At 38.0% G+C, this 12,873-nt stretch overlaps 1 long non-coding RNA gene across 1 annotated transcript; it reads left to right on the top strand.

The window, feature by feature from the left end:
- The first annotated feature begins 2,095 nt into the window (after window positions 1–2,095).
- LOC127061810 (uncharacterized) lies at window positions 2,096–6,548 on the top strand. The gene is made up of 3 exons (XR_007780961.1): window positions 2,096–2,425; window positions 2,509–2,741; window positions 5,632–6,548. It is a non-coding gene; the product is annotated as an uncharacterized LOC127061810 (long non-coding RNA).
- Window positions 6,549–12,873: the final 6,325 nt, after the last annotated feature.

Here is a 12,873-nt window from a genome sequence, read left to right as displayed (position 1 = left end):
CTCTCTTTCTCTCTCTCTATGCGTACGAACACATTGCCAAATTTTCCCGAACGGTTACTCTCAACATGTATTTTCCACGTGGGAAATGTTAGTTCGTTCTAGGAACCTCTGCTTCTCTTCATTTTCTCTTTCTCTCTTTCTCTCTCACTCTCTCAGCCTCTCTTTTTTTCTCTCCCGTCCTTTTTCTTTTTTCTTTCTGTCTTTTTCTTTTTTTTCTTTTCTTCTTTTTTTCACAATTTCCTGTTGCGCTAATATCGATTGTTCCCTTTACTACCGGGCCTTCCCTCGGGAAAAAGAAGGAAACTTGCACCGGACGCGACGCTTAACGCCGACTAATCTGCGCTTCCTTCCTCCCCTCTTCTACTCCTATCCTCTCTTCTTTTCTCTCTCTCTCTCTCTCCCTCTCTTTTCTGTTCGTTTTAAGCTCCCTTATTTCAACCCTTTGCTTCGTCGTTATTTCTCTTTCTCCTTACCTCCCTTGAAATTCTCTCTCTCTCTCTCTCTCTCTCTCTCTCTCTCTCGCGTTCTCTCTTTCTCTCTCTACGATTAGTAATCTCCCGTTTTCCTCGGTATTTCAACATTTTAATTTAATTGTATCATCGAATTTTATTATAAACGATAATGGTAATGGATCTTTATCATCTTTATTAATTTTAATGGAAAGATTCAGCGATATAAGATCGTATGTCCCGATAACGATCGTAAATTCTATTGCCAGAAGGTAAACGTATAAATGAAAATAAGGTGAACTCATACGGGGGTTTAAAATATGAGGGAAGATTAATCTGGGAATTCGTTTGGTTTGTTCTCGTTATAATATCCAGAGACATATCCCCATGGAATTTTTTATTTAAAAATAAATAAGAGGAACATTTGTTCGAGTAACGTTATATTAATAACAAAAATGAAAAAACAAGTCAATACCAATCGTATTTGTGTTATCGTATTTCTATATTTCTACCGTAAGAGTTTATGAGATATTACGTACGTAAACTCGGTTATGTCTCGTTCATGTTGTATATACGGTTGAATTTAGAGTCAACTTACATGTATCAACATTAACTATATTATATGATGTGTTTAAACGTATACGCACCTACGTTTACATACCTAGTTAAATAATCAACGAGTGGAAACGATAATTAATAAAAGTAAGAAAGAAAAGCTTCGTTAAATTTTTATAGAATATATTGTTGTTATAACGCACTTGGATTATTTTATATTCATTGTATTTATTATTATTACATCCTTCTCGTTGGCCAACTTAACGTAGGTCACGCGAGTTTCTATCTCATTAATGTTGGAAACATGAAATACCTATGTAAGTTTGAAAATAGAGATGGTATAATAGAGAAAACGCGTTGTGCCTTGAAAATAACCCACGGAATGAAATTTCAAAGTGCGAACTTCCGAGTGCTCTATTTTAAAATGTATACGCTCGAAAAAAATTGTAAGCTCTGTACCGAGAGTATCGGTATAACTGCAGAGAGAGAGAGAGAGAGAGAGAGAGAGAGAGAGAGAGAGAGAGAGAGAGAGAGAGAGAGAGAGAAAGAGAGAGAGAGAGATGAAAGAGATGTAATCGCCTGTCTGGTACAAAATTAGGCGAACTTTCCATAATGAGTAGAATACAGTTCGATAATAAAATACACGCGTGTTGTATGTGCATATACACATACATACATATATATATATATGTATATATATATATATATATATATATATATATATATATATATATGTATATGTATACAAGTTCTCGCGTTCATGATGAAAGAGTAATTATCTAAAACCATGCAGGATGATTAACGAAGCTTAATGAAGTTCCGAGAAAATAGATATCTACGTGCGTTTGATTAAGCGAATAAGATCCAAAGGGGACATGAAATTTAATACGAACTGTCGTAGCGAACAATCGTCCTTTTAACGATTAATGGCTCCAAAACTTTGGCAAAACGGCTTCTCGAGAGCAACGGGCGGACGTGCGTACACATCGACATCGATCCTCATCAGGCTTTAACGGCGCATGTGCGCTACCATGAAGACTAGATAATGAAAATGGTTTGCGGCCAGGCTGTTGACAAGTCGACTACGAACTTTGAAAGCAAATTGTCGTGAATTCCGAGTCGGCCGAGGTAAACTTTTCCCTAGCGTCTACCTACCTTGGTTTGAACTAGATTGAGAGACGAAGTAAAAGAAAGAGAGAGAGAGAGAGAGAGAGAGGAGAGAGTATTGTTACTCGACGAAGAAATAAAAAGTAAGCTCGTATCGAAAGTAGATTCGCTTAAACAAACCCCTCAGGACGATGCAATCTCTATTTTCCTCGATAGTTCGAAAAGAAAAGGAAAAAGAAGATTATTCTGGTGCTCCGGAAAAAGAGTCAGTTCGTTATTAGAAAATATCATCGAGACCCGTGGAAAAGAGCGAAGTAAGTAAGTAAGTAAGTAAGTAAGTAAGTAAGTAAGTAAATAAGTAAGTAAGTAAGATACCTAAATAAAAATTCCTCATAAGGTTTTAAAAGGATGAAAGGATCTAACAAAGAATTACACATATCGTAATAACGACTTGGTTTCTACGGTGGGATAAGGGAAGAAAATTTATACGAACAGTTTGACGTGACAAATGAAAAAAGGAAGAAAGAAAAAAAAAAGAAATGGAAAAGAAGGAAAAAAAAAAAGAAAAAAGAAAAGGGCATTCGGTTAAATAGCGTCGAGCGTCGAACAAGAGAAAAGAGTCCTTTATCGGTAAGGGTTTCTTGCACGGTCTTTGACCGATCGATTTCATTGCATCGCGTAGCGTCGCGTCGTATAGATCGATAAATCGACCGATCGATAGATCGATCGATCGATTGATCGGTCGATCTATCGATCGGTCGTCCAATCGTACGATCGATTCCTTTGTCGATTATTTCCGACAGGACGACCAGGGAACACCGGACCGTAATTTTTCGCGGTCTCTATCGCGTAACAAACGAGACCGAGCTTGGACTAGACGGAGTAACACTGATTCTTCGCTTCAAGTATTAACGACCGTCTGTGCACTCTCGGCTCACCTTCGACCCATCTCAAGCTCGACTTTTCCCGGTCCGACTACTACCATCTTTTTATTTTCTTCTTTTTCCTTTTTTTCTTTTTCATACTGATTGCGTCGTTTCCAAAGGAGATACGAATACGACAATGATTTTGTCAAATCCTCTCTTCTCTCTTCCTCTTCTTGGACACACGTCCGTAATTAGTATCCGTCGTGTGTAATTATAATGTCGGCTGACACATGTACGAAATAGTTAGGAATACAAATATTTTGTTCCTTCTTTTCTCCTACTCTTCTTCTTCTTTTTCTTTTTCTTTATATATATATATATATATATATATATATATATATATATTTGTTCGTTTTTCCTTTTTTTCCTTTCGCCCTTCGAATAATTAGTACACGTACATTATTTTCGGTGGAAGGTTCTCGTTGGCTGGTCCCATCTGCCACGACTGCACGAATTAACAAACGCGACATCTTCGGGTAGAAAAAGAGCTCTGCTTTCTCTCTCTCTTTCTCCTCTCTTCTTTGCTCTCACAGTAACGTGCGAGCGTAGCTCGTTGCTTATTTAATTATGCGGAAAGCATCGTCCAGACTCTCGGGCTAGATAGATACTTTTATTCCGATTAGTAGAGAATCCTTCGCTCTTCGATGCTTACTTCAGAAATGAGAGAGAAAGACTGTGTGTGTGTGTGTGTGTGTGTATATATATATATATATATATATATATATATATATATATATATATATGATATATATACATATATATGAGAAAGAAAGAGAAAGAGAAAGAGAGAGAGAGAGAGAGAAAGGGAAGGTATAATTCGATCCCTTCGAATTCATTTTGAGAAGCGTATAAATTATAGAAAGGATTCGAGGGAGACTAATGGAAATCGGCGTTCGATCGATCACCGATTAATTAGTTTTCAATTAAATCTTGCGTTCCATTAACGAGACGCTTGACTTATTGGCTAAACCAATATCGATTTGGGTCACACTTGATCTCTCTGTCTATCTCTCTCTCTCTCTCTCTCTCTCTTCCTCTCTCTGTCTTTTACAAATACGCATACACAAACGCGTTTGTGTCTCTATGTATATAGACACAGTTGATGTTGAATTCTAATGCGAGCGTGGGACAAATGGATGGATCAGATTTTCGGAAATTGCAATCACGATTGACTAACCACGGGCTCCGTGGCGGCGCAGTTCGTCGAATTTACAAGATACTACCCAACGAAACTCATAGCTCAGATTACGAACAGCATCCTCCGTGGCCTTTGTTCCATAAATTCTCGGACCGGTGCTGCCGAGAACCGACAGCCTCTTCCTTTCTCTCTCTTTCTCATCTCTCTCATCTCTCTCTCTCTCTCTCTCTCTCTCTCTCTCTCTCTCTTTCTCTTTCTCCCTTTCTCTTTCTCTCTTGGTACATTTACAGATCCGCCCAGGAGAACGAAGATTTCTGACAAGACAATTACCGTTCTAATCTACTTTCCGATCTGTTACTAATGAGTCTTAATTCGATTCGAACCACAGCCGAGACACCATTCTTCAATTTCATGTTATTTATATCGAATATCCGTGCTATAATGTTCTTCTTTGATGAACGTTTCTCTTTCTTTCTCTCTCTCTCTCTCTCTTTATCTTATTCTCTCGACTTCTCTAGTAATTACCGATTATCAAAGATCGAGATTATCAAATTTTTATAAATTCGATTTATAATTCCTATCTATATTTGTCTGTTCGGTAGAGTTAATCATCACTGCTAGTTCGTATCACTCTTTCTTTTCTCTTTCCTTCTCTGTCTTTCTTATTTTCTGAGATGATTCAAACGCTTCTCGTCATTTTATGAATAATTTCTCAATTGACAAAGGTACTTTCTCATATCTGATCCGATGAATCGATCAATGATCACGTTTCTTATCCTCTCTTATTATATAGAGAAAAAAGAGAGAGAGAGAGAGAGAGAGAGAGAGAGAGAGAGAGAGAGATAAAAAGAAAAAAGGGGAGAGAAAAAGAAATACTTTCAGGGCCATAAATAAGAACGAGTGGCACGAGTGCGCAAGCACGAAGGAGTTTCTTTTTATTTTTCTTTTTTTTTTTGTTTATCGCGCTTACACGCCAGGAAAAGGAGAAATAGGAGGTGGAGAAGGATCAGGAGAATGAGGAGGGGGAGAAGGAAGATGAGGATGAGGATGAGGATGGGGAAAAGGAGGAGAAAGAAAAAGGGTACACAACTCGTAGTCGTATCTTTTGCGACTCTCTCGGCCAACAAACACCGTGTGCCGCCTATGATTCATTTATTCGAGAAAAGATGTTTCCGTGTTGAGAAGCGTGATAGAGAATTTCAAAGTAGGTAAAATGGGTGCAAGATGTTTTCCTTCGTTTCTTTTCTCAAATCTCTACGTTTCTTCAAGTCGGCTTTATCGGGTGCACGTGTTGTTCTTATCTACGTTTCTTCACCCGCCACTTTACTGAAACTTTTCTTGAATATCGTGATATTTTCGATGAGAATCGAAAATTTTCTTTTTCTCTCTTTCTCTCTCTTTTTACAAACGAACTTGTCTATCTTTTACGTTTATACATATGAACGTTTTATTACAGATACATACATACCTACGTAGATATTCTTATATACGGGCTTCTGAAAATGAGGAAGGAAATGAGAGAATAGTAAAAAAAAAAAAGAAGAAAGAAAAAGGAAAAGGAAAGAAAAGAAAAAAGAAAGAGAGCAAAAATCAAGAAACAAAATAAAAAACGAAGAAGAATATAAAGAGAAAGCTGAGGCCCCAGAGGGAGAATTTCGTTATGGTATCGCAAAAACAAACAACCTCGAATCCGAAATCGTATTTGAAATATAAAATCTGCGCTCGCTTTGCGTCGATACGCAACGCATTGTTTACTATCCTAATATTGCTAAAACCATTCTTTTTTTCCTTTTCAAATAGTTTTTGTTTCGCGCGTTCCTATCTTCCTCTTCATTTCTTTCTCTTCCTCGCTTTGATTTTATTTTTCAATTCTTTTTTGTTTGATCATCGACGAGTTCCCTACGTTTTCATTAATACACCCTATGAATAGAGGCCATACGGCACGTATCGTTCGTTCGTATCGCGTATTATACCTATACTCATGCAGGGTGGTCTATTGAGAGGCGGATAAACTGTATCTCCGGACTGCTCGATGAAGGAAGGAAGGAAGGAAGGAAGGAAGGAAGGAAGGAAGGAAGGAAGAAGAGAGAGAGAGAGAGAGAGAGAGAGATAAAAAATATATACGAATGGCTGGGATAGTGATTTACATGGAGCATTGGCGTGGCGATATTCACTGGCCATTCACGTTTCAATGCGTCTACGAGGAAGGAAATTTTCAACAATCTCGTACGAGATTCTCTTATGAAAGCGCCTGAGAATGAGCGTTCATTAGAATTCTGTATTTAACGAAATAACAAGATAGAAAGACAGAGATAGAGATAGATAGAAATAGAGAGAGCGAGAGAGAAAGAGAGAGAGAGAGAGAGAGAGAGAAAGAGACTCTTGAATTAGTTTAAACGCCACGAACGTAGGCGTGTTTTCGATCGAGTAGATTGCCTCCCATACCTATACCTATACCTATAACTATACCTATACCTATCTCTACGAGCTATACGAACCTACCTACTCACTTGGCTCCAGCACGAAACTTCATTTAAGCGTACCGAACGTAAATGAGTTAACACGGACAATGAGCCCGTTTTCTACAACGTTATTTTCACGAAGCTCGCCTAGCGGCCTCGTAGTCGGCATACCTCGACAGGTTTTAGGCTTGCCACCCCCGTCCTCAACCCCCTTCTCTTCACTCCCCTTCTCTTCCCTTCTCTTCCCTCCTGTCTGTCTCTTCGGCATCGTTCTTGTCCCTAGAGAGTCGGTTGTTGCCGTCGTTACCATTAGCATCGAAATTATCGGCATCGACGGTCCTCGAAAATTAACACGATTTCTCGGAAGGATACGGCAGGATGGGTCGGCTATTTCTGACGGGACGATTAGTTCGACGGTCTAGTTCCTCTCTCTAAGGCATCAACCTTCTTCTTTCTATTCTTTTTCTCTTCTTCCTATATAATAAATGAGTTTTGGAGCCGAAGGAAAAAGAAGGATGGGCTTGGTCGTGCCAGCGGACTACGAAGTACGTCGTCGTCGCCCTCGTCTTCGTCGTCGTTGTCGTCGTACTACGAGAAGGAGTTTCGAGGACGACTGTGCTCGTAGTCTTGAAGACAAGGAGAGAGAGAGAGAGAGAGAGAGAGAGAGAGAGAGAGAGAAATGGGGAGCACCCCTAGCAGCCACGGGCGGTGGTATAAAGAATGCAACGTGAATGACGTGAAACGAATTCCTATGCAAAGCGTGACGAGGGGATAGGAGAGTAAGGGGAAGAGGAAAGAAGAAGAAGAAGAAGAAGAAGAAGAAGAAGAAGAATGAGAGAGAAAAAGAGAAAAGATGCGTAGATGGTCCCCTCTAACTAGCAGCTCGCATCATTAACGGGTCTTGTTTGTTTTACAGTGTAGAAAGGACACGCCCATCTCGCCGTCATTCTCTTTCGGTTCCTCCGGACCGAAAGCGGAGCCTACTCTTGATCCCTCAACGTTCCTCCTTCTTCTCTTTCCGAAACCCTCCCCTATCTCTTCGTCATCGTCGTCGTAGACGACGGTGTCCCCTTTCGTCTACGCGTTAATAGCTTGTTAAATATAAACGACCAAATCATGGATTTCCTTCTTTCTCTCTTTCTCTCTCCTATAAATATCTATGTACGTACGTACGTACATATGTATGTATGTTTGTATGTATTACCTACCTACCTACCTACTTACCAACCTACCTATCTACCTACCTACCTACCTACCTACCTACCTACCTACCTATCTATTTCTTTTGTTCGTTTTTGCAATCGGTTCGGCGTGCTTTCCTCCTTGATTCGTCGTCGTTCGATAACGAATAAGAAAGAGAGAGAGGTAGAAAAAGAGAGAATTATCCAACGACCTTCGAGAGAAGACAAGCTCCTTCTCGAGCTCGTGGAACGAGATACTCTCTCGATGGGACGACTCGTGGCAAGTAAAAAAAGGAACACCGTGTATAAGGAGAGCTCGTTCTCGGCCTTCTCTCAGCCCGTTCTGCGTATACATATTCATGGTATCATTACCGCCTCGTGAAACATGCTATTGGTAAACGTTTCTGTTGCTCACCCTCTTTGTAGTTCTTCTTCTTCTTCTTCTACTACTACATTACTACTACTACTCTACTACTACTACACTGTTGCTGCTGCTGCTGCTGCTGCTGTTGCTGCTGCTGCTACGTCTTTTTCTTGTCTCTTTCTCTCTCTTGTTTCTTTCCAATCTTTTCATCCTCACGGATGCTTGCAGCACGTAGCAGCGTGGGCTTCTTTATAAATTACCATCGTGACACCGATTCCACGGTACCGATGACAAAGTAACCGAAAGGAAGAGCGTCTTCTCTTGTAGCTTTAGTATCGGTGCTTGGAGGTAGAAACGAACAGTATAGTCGATCGATCGATCGATCACTTTCTCGATTTACTGCTTCGTACTTGTTCCCGAGCAGATTTCGAGAACGAACGTCGCGTGTAAGTACGGCTGAACGTTGAAAAGAAGCGAAAAGAAGGTATACCTATACGATTTCGAGTGCCCTACGGATATATCGGCTTTTCGCTAACGAGAAAATTTTTTATCGACGAATAAGAGAAAGAGGAAACGAAAGAGAAAGAGAACGAGAGAGAGAGAGAGAGCGAGAGAGAGATGATAAACCGAAAGAATAATCGGACAGAGTCGTTTATTCCTGACGGATTTTATAAAATTTATTGGATATAACGGGTGTTCCGTTAATTTATGCATGAATTATTTCTCAGGATTCACATAGATTAGAAAAATATTAAACGAACGCTTTGATCCTGAATAATTAAAAAAAAAAAAAGAGAATGTTAAATATTGAAACTAATACATGGAAATGGTTAAGTATTTGTTGCTAGAATCGGAATGATCTATTCGATTTATTCGAGCGGAACCGATACAAGAGAAGAACGTTTTCTGTATTATTTCCATTTGATGTACAGCGAGATCCCATACGCTCTCTCTCTCTCTCTTTTCGTATCCCTCCCGCTATTCTCTTGGGAAATTAAAAAAAATTCCAATCCATAGACGGCCCACAGGTCAGGAATGAAAGGTGGTAACGCATACGAAACTATTTATTTCTTTCTCTGTCTTTCTCTCTCTACCTCTTTCTCTCTCTCTCTCTCTTTTTTCCTCTTATGTTCGAGTAGCATGCGTATTGAGATCAAAGCTCTACGTCATTTTAAGATTATTTGGAAAAAAAAGAAAATAAAAGAAAGAAAATTTATATATCATGATTCGCAAGGATTAGAAGATATTAAACAAACGTTTCTCGATCATGGATGCTTTAATTAAAAATATTAACTAATGTACTAAACTACAGCAATGTAAAGTATTTGTTGAATCGGATTTGTTGAATCATCAAAACGAATTAGTTATCACGGTAGTTAGTCATCAAGACTAAGTAATAAATCTAATTGATAGATAATAATCTCGTCTGATTTGTCATATGTTATCTCGTAATCAAGTAATTAAAGGCCGTTCAATTTGAGGTAATAATATTGTTATCATCGCGATATTTATTCTATGACGATATATCGTATAGATTCTACTTCTTGATAAATAATATAAGGTAGATTTCGCAAGGTATAAAGAGAAATAAAAATAAAAATAAGAATGAAAATAAAATTGAAAATAAAAATAAATAAAACATAAAAGTAAAAAAAGATGTAATGAAAAAAAAAATGGAAGGTGAGGGGGAGGGAGTAAACTAAAGAAGAAGAAACACAGCAAAGAGATTCGCATTTTTTTACTGATTTTTCAAAAAAAAAAAATATATATATATACATACATATATGTATGTATATATCGGATCTCATAAATACGGACCATGCTGTTGGACTTCTATCGCACGTTGGTCCGGTCAAGAGATAAGCGAAGCTGGGAGTGAGAGAAGGAGTAGGAGAGGTGATAGGAAAAGGAGACGGAGGTGGAGATGGAAGTGAGAAGGGTGGGAGGTTTCGATTTCGAGATTTTTATTGGAATAAAACGTATCGGGGAAATAAATCGGCGCGTGTAAGATCGAAGTCACACGATAGTTCATCGGTATTCCGTGCAGCTTCGACGATCTGTAAATCCGCGGCTTATCGACAACATTACCGTAAAACGTTGCCCCTGCAACAAGCGTGCTGGTATTAACGTGCCGGGGGCATCAATGAGATGACCAGAACGTGTAGGTGCTAGAATAAACTGTATCCTACGAGCTCTCGTAAATTTGTTCGGTATACAAACGACCGATCTACAATGTATAAACAATAAACGATATATACACTATACGGAATAAAAGGAGATAGAGAGAGAAAGAGAAAGAGAGAGAGAGAAAGAGAGAGAAAGAGAGAAAGAGAGAGGAAGATAATACAGGAGGAAACATAGTATGCTTGTTTTAAACTCCCGTGAGAGTCGAGGACTTTACGAGAGAGATTGAGGGGGTATGGGGGTTGAAAACAATCGTAGGAGCTATGTTAAAGAAAGCGTATAGTTTTCTAAGCTTGAGGTATATACTTACATACGTGTGTTCGTTCGAATGACTACCGTCTGTAAAAGGAAAGAAATTGGAATGATAAAGAGAGGGAAATAGAGAGAGAGAGAGAGAGAGAGAGAGAGAGAGAGAGAGAGAGAAAGAGGAAAGAAAAATAGATCTTAAATTAAAGGATAAATTCTATAGGGGTTAGTAACAAAGCATAAAAGAAATGTCATTGATATGTTTCATCTTTTTTTTTTTTTTTTTTTTTTTTTTGTAATTTATTTCGGCAAAACCAATAATATCGCATTGAAACGTTCGTCTAGTAAAAAATTGAATTCTTTCGAGTTCTCATTTATAAATTTTTATATTAAAAATTTTTTTTTTAAGAGAGCTTTCGTTCAACAACCCTTGATTATATATTGCACGTTATATTACGGAGTACATTATAATTATGAAAAAGAACGAGAATAGTGTGTTGAATTCATGCTCTAGAAATTTCAAATAGATCGTTTCTTAGTGGTCGTATCTAATATTTTATAACGATAATATTTCGTAGTTCCTCGTGAATTCTTTTATTTCGAGATGCTCTTGACGTTATATCAAGATCGACGTCGGAACGTTTCCTACGTCTTGTATCAAGAAAAGAGAAGCGAAGAAAAGAGGAGAGAAATAGAGCGACAGAGATAATGTTCACGAGATTTTGTATGCGCGAAAAACGATTTAGTATGAAATACGCGGTTCGTTGGTGAATTCCATTAAATAAAACGTAATACAGTTATCGCGTTCGAACTGTTTCATTTTTCTATAAATTTTTCTATAAACATTTGTTAATATTATAAAATGTAGAAACGCAACGTATATCATTTCGATAGTATCAGAAACTTAGACGTGTAATAAAGACGTGTAATACGTCCTACTTACGTACACAAAGATCTATACGCTCTCGTTCGACGATCGACGATTTTTCTCGATGAAAATTAAGTTACGTACCTTTATTAAATTTCTCAATGCGCAATGCCGTAATATCCGATGATATCTCGAGTAAAGTGAGAGGGATTAAACTGGCCAGATGGGTAATATTGCCAACTTGCTCGTACAGTTACCAACACGTGGCGCTGTTAATCACATCGAATTACAACACATGCAGCCAATGCATTTAGAGATATTCGAATCTAGTTAGTTCGCCGTTGGTGTTAATGCACAGCGCGTTAGACAGGAAATTGGGATAAATCGTTGGAGGCAAATTGAATATTGCATTACCTGTTGTTCTCCGTAAGATATTGCCTGACCTTTCACTACGACGTTCGAGTTTCGATCTGATAGACGAAAAGGAAGAAAAGTCATAGTGACGTTCGATCGACGAATTTTCCAGATCCGTGAACTGCATTCTCCAAGAAATAAGACATTTTCAAATAAAAGATGAAAATGGTGTTTGGACGTTATTAATATTTACAATACACGACTATCACATCGTCATCATCTTTTTTTCTCTTTAAATGAAATGTTTCAGAATCGTAAATTTTTGTCGAACGAACAAGAGCCTTCGAACGTTTTTAAATATTCATTGTCCCGATCAATTTTTCCTAATGTAATAATAACAATTCTTGTTCCATATGTAGAGTGTAGAGAGAAGCAATTAACTGCGCAAATAACTGCGATATTACGAGGATCGAAAGAAATAAAAGTCGAGACGCAATTAATATAATCTTCGAAGGCCGTTTCTTTTTTCCTTTTGCTCTAACTTTAATCTTTCCTTTAATAATACAATCGATAACGCAATAATCGATATCGCATAAATTCTGAAGAACTAGTGCGATCGTGTTATACGATCTGCCTCATTCTATAGGAGCTATCATCGTGCTATATTAAACATGCGTTTCATATCGGAAACTCTAGAACCACGGTTGGGTTATTGATATAGCCTCGAAACCGAGGACACGATTCGCGTTTACGTTTACGATTATTTCACGATAACTGTTAACGCGATTGTGTCGTGCTAATCGTACGATCTCACCTAATGCACGGATTGTACTTTGAAGTATACGAGTGTTATGGCACGATAACGAGCATTTATTATTCCGGAGTGCCGGCTATAATCTTAAAATGTTTATAGGAAAAAGCACGATGATAACTCGAAATGGCTTGAAACAATATATATATATATATATATATATATATATATATATATATATATATATATAAGTAAAACTTTTTTCCCTCTGGGAGTATTTTTTTTAAA

This window comes from Vespula vulgaris, chromosome 2 (genome assembly GCF_905475345.1).
Source record: "Vespula vulgaris chromosome 2, iyVesVulg1.1, whole genome shotgun sequence".
Taxonomy (NCBI): Eukaryota; Metazoa; Arthropoda; class Insecta; order Hymenoptera; family Vespidae; genus Vespula; species Vespula vulgaris.
Note: the sequence above shows the minus strand (reverse complement) of the source record. Positions and strands in the feature narration are given on the sequence as shown.